The following is an 8,612-nucleotide window of genomic DNA, read 5'->3' as shown; positions in this document are numbered from 1 at the left end:
TCCAGGATTACTCTAGGCAGTTTAGTCACCTCAACTTGCTCAAGTTCAACATTATTCATTATAAGATTTAGTTGAGGTTTAGGGTTTAGTGACTGATTTGTTACAAAAACAATGCTTTTAGTTTTTGAAATATTTAGGACTAACTTATTCCTTGCCACCCTTTCCAAAAATAACTGCAGCTCTTTGTTAAGTGTTGCAGTCATTTCAGTCGCTGTAGTAGCGTGATGCTTGGCATTCAGGTCAAAGAGTTCAATCTTGGTTTCATCAGAGCAGAGAATCTTGTTTCTCATGGTCTGAGAGTCTTTAGGTGCCTTTTTGCAAACTCCAAGGGGGCTGTCATGTGCATTTTACTGAGGAGTGGCTTCTGTCTGGCCACTCTACCATAAAGGCCTGATTGGTGGAGTGCTGCAGAGATGGTTGTCCTTCTGGAAGGTTCTCCCATCTCCACAGAGGAACTTTGAAGCTCTGTCACAGTGACCATCGGGTTCTTGGTCACCTCCCTGACCAAGGCCCTTCTCCCCCAATTGTTCAGTTTGGCCGGGCGGCCAGCTCTAGGAAGAGTCTTGGTGGTTCCAAACTTCTTCCATTTAAGAATGATGGAGGCCACTGTGTTCTTGGGGACCTTCAATGCTGCAGAAATGTTTTGGTACCCTTCACCAGATCTGTGCCTCGACACAATCCTGTCTCAGAGCTCTACGGACAATTCCTTCAACCTCATGGCTTGGTTTTTGCTCTGATGTGCACTGTCAACTGTGGGACCTTATATAGACAGGGGTGTGTTTTCCCAAATCATGTCCAATCAATTGAATTTACCACAGGTGGACTCCAATCAAGTTGTAGAAACATCTCAAGGATGATCAATGGAAACAGGATGGACCTGAGCTCAATTTCGTGTCTCATAGCAAAGGGTCTGAATACTTATGTAAATATAATAATAATATAATATGCCATTTAGCAGACACTTTTATCCAAAGCGACTTACAGTCATGTGCGCATACATTTTTACGTAAGGGTGGTCCCGGGGATCGAACCCACTACCCTGGCGTTACAAGCGCCATGCTCTACCAATTGAGCTACAGAGGACCACATTGAGCTGCAGAGGACCACAATAAACAAGGTATTTCTGTTTTTTAGTATTAATACATTTGCTAAAAAAATTCACTTTGTCATTATGGGGTATTGTGTGTAGATTAATGAGGAAAAACATTTATTTAATCAATTTTAGAAAATTGGCGGTAACGTAACAAAATGTGGAAAAAGTCAAGGGGTCTGAATACTTTCTGAATGCACTGTAATAATTCACAATATGAAAATATATGGTGTTCATAATGAGAAGTTCAGAATGAGGAAGTGTTAAACAATCTTTACTAAGAGCTGCCAGTTTATTGTGAGGAACTGCAGTTTTATCAGAAATTGTTTCTGTTTTGTCCTCTGTTATGTGAGTGATCCATCAAGCACTTTCTAATTATATAGAAATATTTACTCTCAAATGTAAAAATCATTAAACTAAATAATAAGGATTTCCATCAGCCTAATCGAGGTGTAGATTACATCATCCAGTGTTCGAACTTGTAAACAAGGCTGCATGGGATTTGTCTTAATGCGACTCTGTGCAGCCAATGGTAATGTCCGCTTTAGGTATAATGCCAGGAGCCGCTTGTGGACTTGACAGCTCTAACACAGTTCCACCTCCGACACCATCAAAACATCAGCTATGCGGATGTCGGCTAAACCGGATCTGATTGAATTGGGCCCTAAGGCTATACAGTGTTTGTTTACATATACTTTGTTTCCAAACATTGTAGTAAAACAAGCTTGTATTTTGGGTTCTGATGGGATACGACAGTTGAACTAAGCTCATGAGGCATTTATAAGTTATATTCTTCAACAATCAATGGGTACATATTATTAATTTATAAGTCCAGAAATGGATGTAGCAACTGATGATTGGCCGTTTAATGATGAACTGAAAAATAACCCACCTCAAATTCCATTTGGGCTTTATAGGAAATATGATTAATATTTAAAGGTACTCAATGTTAAATGTGTTTCATTTTATTCCTGTCAGGAGTCAAATGTAGGGAGAGAATTCACAATGTGCAAAATTAATCAATATTGCTTTTAGGCCGGCTATAGAAGTTTTGTGTGCAAAGTTTGATGTTCTTCAAGGTCAGTTGACTGATAAGCTTAAGAGTGAATGATTTCCTTGTCATAAATGTAGGCGTACATGGCCCACGTGTCTTCAATTGCTGACGTCCCAGAGAACTTTACTGATGGTAAAACAAACAGGCTGACAGTCAGGGCAAGAGCAGGGCAAGAGCAGGGCAAGAGCAGGGCAAGAGCAGGGCAAGAGCAGGGCAAGAGCAGGGCAAGAGAGCAGCGCAGACCGCTGCGGTCAGAATGTTAAAGCTAGAGCTAGAATGATGCTGAAAGCATAGAGGACGCAAGCCCTGTTCAGAAACATCAAACAGTCAATCCTTATTGCCCGCTCCCTTGATGAGATCGCTGATCCGACATTATGAGTTTGGTGAAAGCAAATGGGTGGAAATTGGGCTTTCACCCATCCAGGCTTGTGAGACTGGTGATTGCTTTAAGGAAGTAAGGATGCATGCTGGTGTCGTTATAGTACAATATGCAATATTTACAGGTGATCATTTTCAAATAATAATAGGCCTCACCGTTGATTCTTGAAGAATATAACTTATAAGTGCTTCGTGAGTTTAGTACAGCCACATCATACAGCATTGACGTACCTGGATAAATTGAGCCCCGCGCCTCAACACTGCCACGTCAATGGTGCCACCTGTCAATGATTATAGAAGGTGGGACAATTATGATTATCCGTCTACACTTGTAAATTATCCTGAAGTACTCTTGCAGCCCATCCACTTGGTTTGCCATGAAGACAGTACTGAACTTAAGTGAGTATTTTTCTAGGGTAGATAACACTACCCAAGAGACCTGTGGTCTACGTAGAAAAAAAGGTTATTACCTGTGCACTTGTTCCAAAATGACTAATCCATAGATTAAAGGGGCAATCTGGGATTGTTTACAAATTCGAACACTCGATTAGGCTGATTGAAATCCTTATTATTTCGTTTAATTATTTCAATTTGAGGGTAATTATTTCTATATAGCCTACACTTTCTCGTTCTGAACTTCTAACGTGAGTGGGATGGGTGTGCCTTCATGACAATGATCAAGAGCAGCTGCTCACCGATTTGACAGCTCCAATGCAGTTACACCTCAGACACAGCCAAAACATCAGCTATGCAGGTGTCGCTATCGCCGGTTAACTCTTGATCTGATTGAGAGCTCTATTCAATCTGCTTTAGTGGAGACTGCATTCATGGTAAATGCTGCAAATGTCAGCTCAATCTGAAAATACCTTTACATTTCTATTATGAAATCTGTCACCTTCAGCTTGAACGCCATTGTTTGAAACAATGTAAACAAAACACTGTACAGCTTCAAAACATGGTTGAAACTGTAATTTTGATCTCATAGATGGTCAGTCTTTACATCCATAACTTCATCTATAAATTTGAGAGGTTACATTTCTCCAGCCCGATCTCTCAGCCAAAAAAAGTGGCGGGGTGCTGCTTTGTGTGTTGAATCCCAGATTGCCCCTTTTAAGAAGACATAGGGATTTCAGTGATCCATATTCTCTGCAAGTTGGAGAATGTAGTATTAAAATCAGTAACATTACCACAGATGTTTTCCTTGCTTTTGAATACAAACAACTCCTTAAGCTTGGCTGATTCCTTTGAGGATAGAAGTAGCTCAATAAACATCTAAAGCATTTCTGCTTCCCCGCTTTGCAAAACAAGTCACTTCTTTGCTGCGCTGCATGCCAATGCAGTAACATTTGTAAATTGGTTTGGCGTAAATATACAAGCTTATGTTATGCAGTGATAACTGTTAAGCAACATGCTTCACCTCTTACATGGCATATAGGCAAACAAAACAACAGCACCTTGAGAAGCAATAAAATCACAGTGCCTAGGGCTCCGTTCAATCTGTAAAGCTGAAGCGTTGCAGATTCCGCAATAGAAATGTAAAGGTAATTTCCGATTGAGCTGATATACAGGGTTTACCGTGAATGCAGTCTCTGCTAAAGCGGAAACATTGCCTTTAAATTTCAATCACGCTGTAAAGCTTAACTTCAATGATGAGGATTGAACAGAGCCCCTAATCTCCTCACCTTTGATCCTGTATTTATTTGTCTTTAAATATACATGCCATGCCTTGGCACAGCCACGCTCAAATGAGATATTTAGCATTTTTAAGTGTGAAAGTTGGAGAGAGAGGGTTGGAGAGGAAGATGGAGAGAGAAAGAGATATAAACTTGTCCACTGTTTATAGCGCCACCATGTGGCCAGCAGTACATACAGCAGGTGAACACAGATAGCTAGAGTTCCATTACTCAAATCAGCATGCCAGCTTCATTGATAGTTTCACTTGAAATTTTAATTATAATTCATGGCTGTTCTTGTCTGTGGATTTTAAACAACAGATGTTGGCAGGTATATAAAAGTAAATTTGAGCAATTAAACATAAGGACTTTTGGATACTGGTAAATGTCACGTCTCTCAAAAAAGCCACACAACACTTCAAGATGAAAACAATGATATTTATAGATTTATAGGTTACACATTTCATGATATAATAGCGATATATTATTATTATTGGCAAAGATACTATACTCCAATTGCATTTCTATACATAAATACAAAATGTGAGGTAGGGCCTCAATGATTGATGACATTCAAATAAATAATCAATTTCACATATAATATATCTTTATATATCTGTCACAGAATTCAAAACATATATTCCTATTATATATCTATTCTCTATTTTCAAACCAAAGGATGGCATGGGCTATTGGAGGCACATATCCATAGCCAGCAGTACCTCACATAGAACACACATAAATAAATGACATTACCCAAGTAATTAGGCATTTAACCTATGCATTCATAGGTCCACAATAAAGTGCCAAAAAGACACAACATACATAACAATAGGGATATACCAGTACCATATGAGACAGACAATACGTCTTGAGTTACATACAATATTCTACTATTAGAGGACACCTATAAGGCCAATGGTTACCTGAAGATGTTTTGTAACATATTGGCAAACATCAAGGATCACTAGGTCGGAAATGAATGGCAGTATCTCAATCTCCTAAACGCAAATAGCACTATTTTTTTTGATAAAAAAAAGTTATTCTCCTTCTTTGGTTACCTTCTGCCCAAAGTTGACCCACAGGTATAGCAATGGAAAGTTTATTATTTTGTATTATTCTTTGTGAAGGAAAATACCGGGGTAAACTATAACCCTGGTTTGTCTGTGCTTTGAGGAACATAAAGCACGCTAAAGGAGACATGCAAGGGGGAGAGGGGGGAGAAGGGAGGAGAGGAGAAAGCAGAAGGGAGCAGGGAGAGAGCATACATGGACACAGAAGCACAGGAACACAAACAGCACATGCTAGCTTTCTAACTTTCCATTTCCTGTTCAATCGATCAATGCTGTTGAAAACAGAAAGCTAATCCCCATTTCCTCAAAGAAAGCATCAAATTGGCTACACAAGGACAGAGTTATTCCAACTAGCGCTTACATTTGCATTTGACATTTTAGTCACTTAGCAGACGTTCTCATCCAGAGAAACTTACAGGAGCAATTAGGGTTAAGTGCCTAAAGGGCACATCGACAGATTTTTCACCTAGTCAGCTCGGGGATTCGAAGCAGTGAACTTTCGGTTACTGGCCCAACGCTCTTAACCGCTAGGCTATCTGCCGCTCCTATATGAATTGCCCAGCGCAAACGTTCCAATCTGTCACAGCGCAAAAATTCTCTCTGACTCTCTTTCTCTCTCTGTCATTAGAAGATAATGGATAATGTGTATACAGGAGTGTACACAGTCGTGAAACACACAAGGATGCACTCTGAGACATAAATAATTTAAAAACCCAATCACCCTTGCCTTCAAGTGAGTGACTGTCAAACAAACACATCATTTTATTATTATTTTTTTTCACCCCCAACATAACCATCCCTAGCCTTTTGGGGGGCCCTAAACTGACATTTTGTTGGGAGGGCCCCCACCTCACCGACAAAACATTTTAGTGGCCCCCAGTTGATGACAGGGAGAACTTTTATTTGTTTTAGAGTTAATTTCCTGCAATTCTACATATTTTGCAATGGGGCGTAAAGAAAATGTTCCAGTTTTAAAGCAAATTTGCTGCAATTCTACAGATTTTGGCATGGGGCAGAGAGATGTTTTGCAATTGTATAACTAATATCATGCAATTCCACTCATTTTTCCATAGGGTGGAGAGATTGACTAATGCCATGTTAATATGATATATGACTGAGAGTGACTAACAAAATCAATGGGGGCCCCCTGGAGGTCAGGGCCCCTCGGCACGTGTCCGGTCGGTAATTCCACCATGATTACTACAAGTTTAGATAGCTGGCTAGACTAACTTACCAATCTAAAACATTTTTTAGCTGACATGGGCTAATTGAGTGATTGTAAGTGACTAATATAATAAGAGAAAAACTGATGCACAACCAAATTTTGAAATTATACTCAACAGTAAATTGAGACCCCAGCTGAGTTCCTAAAAAAAGGGGTTGGGGGGCCCCCAAGCTTAGTGCACACACACACACACACACACACAAACACACACAGAGACAGACAGACAGAGACATACACACACACAACAAGGGAGATAAGATGCACTACATATCAACACAAAGCAACATTTCTAGGCTACAACAGGCAAGCTACTTCAGCAACAGGGTTTTTGTGTTGAATGTTTTTTCCACTTCTAGACAATTAGTGGCCCATGTTGCTTTCAATTTCAAAGTAATTAAACAGCATGGGCCTTGCCTAGACTCACACATCTGACTCGAATCTCACTGGCACGCTTGTCTTATTGCTTCCCATATATCCACAGCCTCCAATTAATTACACTCGGCCCCACTCAACGAACACACGCCTGCAGCGTTAAAAGACCCGGCCATTTACATTGAACAGAAAGTACACATCCAAGTTCCTGTGATAGCGGGAAAATAAATCAGGTCTGTCCAATTGGTAATTGGACAGAAAACAAGGCAGATTGGTTGCCTGACGTGTAATATTTAAAGCAATCTTAGTGGCCGGTCAAATTGCTTACTGGCCCTCTGGATAGCTAGTGGCAGGCTGGCAGGTGGTCGTGAGCTGTCACTGTCAGATTGAAGTCTTGACCCCTGTACTTTGTGTCCCAAATGGCAACCTGTTCCGTATATAGTCCACTACTTGTACTCCTACAGTACGGGCCCTGGTCAAAAGTAGTACACTATTTAGAGATAAGGTGGCCATTTGGGAAGCAGACACTGTTCCAGATTTCTTAGGGTTCTAGGTAAGACATATAACTGTTATGGACCAGTTCTGTCCACGGAGAAGAGTTTTTAACAAGATTTTAAAGGGAAATTATATGCCAACCATATCTCATTCAACTCCAGTGCCCTAGGTAAAGATACAGTATCTCACAAAAGTGAGTACACCCCTCACATTTTTGTATATATTTGAGTATATCTTTTCATGTGACAACACTGAAGAAATGACACTTTGATAAATGTAAAGTAGTGAGCTTGTATAACAGTGTAAATTTGCTGTCCCCTCAAAATAATTCAACACACAGCCATTAATGTCTAAACCACTGGCAACAAAAGTGAGTACACCCCTAAGTGAAAATGTCCAAATTGGGCCCAATTAGCAATTTTCCCTCCCCGGTGTTATGTGACTCGTTAGTGTTACAAGGTCTCAGGTGTGAATGGGGAGCAGGTGTGTTAAATTTGGTGTCATCGCTCTCACACTCCCTCATACTAGTCACTGGAAGTTCAACATGGCACCTCATGGCAAAGAACTCTCTGAGGATCTGAAAAAAAAGAATTGTTGCTCTACATAAAGATGGCCTGGGCTATAAGAAGATTGCCAAGACCCTGAAATTGAGCTGCAGCACGGTGGCCAAGACCTTACAGCGGTTTAACAGGACAGGTTCCACTCAGAACAGGCCTTGCCATGGTCGACCAAAGAAGTTGAGTGCACGTGCTCAGCGTCATATCCAGACGTTGTCTTTGGGAAATAGACGTATGAGTGCTGCCAGCATTGCTGCAGAGGTTGAAGGGGTGGGGGGTCAGCCTGTCAGTGCTCAGACCATACGCTGCACACTGCATCAAATTGGTCTGCATGGCTGTTGTCCCAGAAGGAAGCCTCTTCTAAAGATGATGCACAAGAAAGCCCGCAAACAGTTTGCTGAAGACAAGCAGACTAAGGACATGGATTACTGGAACCATGTCCTGTGGTCTGATGAGACCAAGATAAACTTATTTGGTTCAGATGGTGTCAAGCATGTGTGGCGGCAACCAGGTGAGGAGTACAAAGACAAGTGTGTCTTGCCTACAGTCAAGCATGGTGGTGGGAGTGTCATGGTCTGGGGCTGCATGAGTGCTGCCTGCAATGGGGAGCTACAGTTTATTGAGGGAACCATGAATGCCAACATGTACTGTGACATACTGAAGCAGAGCATGATCCCCTCCCTTCTGAGACTGGG

Source organism: Coregonus clupeaformis, chromosome 3 (assembly GCF_020615455.1).
Source record: "Coregonus clupeaformis isolate EN_2021a chromosome 3, ASM2061545v1, whole genome shotgun sequence".
Classification (NCBI taxonomy): domain Eukaryota; kingdom Metazoa; phylum Chordata; class Actinopteri; order Salmoniformes; family Salmonidae; genus Coregonus; species Coregonus clupeaformis.
Note: the sequence above shows the minus strand (reverse complement) of the source record.